This window comes from Penaeus monodon, chromosome 29 (genome assembly GCF_015228065.2).
Source record: "Penaeus monodon isolate SGIC_2016 chromosome 29, NSTDA_Pmon_1, whole genome shotgun sequence".
In the NCBI taxonomy this organism is placed as follows: Eukaryota; Metazoa; Arthropoda; class Malacostraca; order Decapoda; family Penaeidae; genus Penaeus; species Penaeus monodon.
In genome coordinates, this window is record NC_051414.1 from 9,551,968 (window position 1) to 9,552,574 (window position 607).

The following is a 607-nucleotide window of genomic DNA, read 5'->3' on the forward strand; positions in this document are numbered from 1 at the left end:
TCATCTGTTGTGAAACGTTACTCAAACCATTAGGGCATAATATGCATTTAATCACCACACAGCAAAAAGGCCTCCCAACTATTGAAGACGACAATATGCATCGGTACTGTTTTTTGTGTTGAACCAAGCTGGTTTCAATTGCGGAAGGATAGGGTGGGATAGAAGAAAAATATATACGTATATATACATACAGAAATAATGATATCAGAAATGATAATTTTTTTTTTTTTTAAAGGAGGTGAATATTCAGATCAAATGGATTTCCTTTACATACTTAGAGAAATCAACATCAGTTTAAAGTAAGATAGAATAGGAAAATTCAAAAGTTCTATTTATATCAACTTGCTCTTCACGGAAAATTCCTTGAGAGAGCTGCCATATATTTGCCCCTAAAAGAGAAAGTAGTGTATAACTCTTTGTTTATATCCAAAAATAAGATTCTTAAAAGAAAACTGCACCTTGTAAGCAATATCCAGTCTTGTAATCACAGCTACAATTAATTAGAAACATAGAAAGAGGAAAAGAAATTGCAGTGTTCTGTTAACTTTAAGAATAAAGTTACAAAATCTCTTAATATTATGACCCACGTAACCTGGTCTACAGAAAT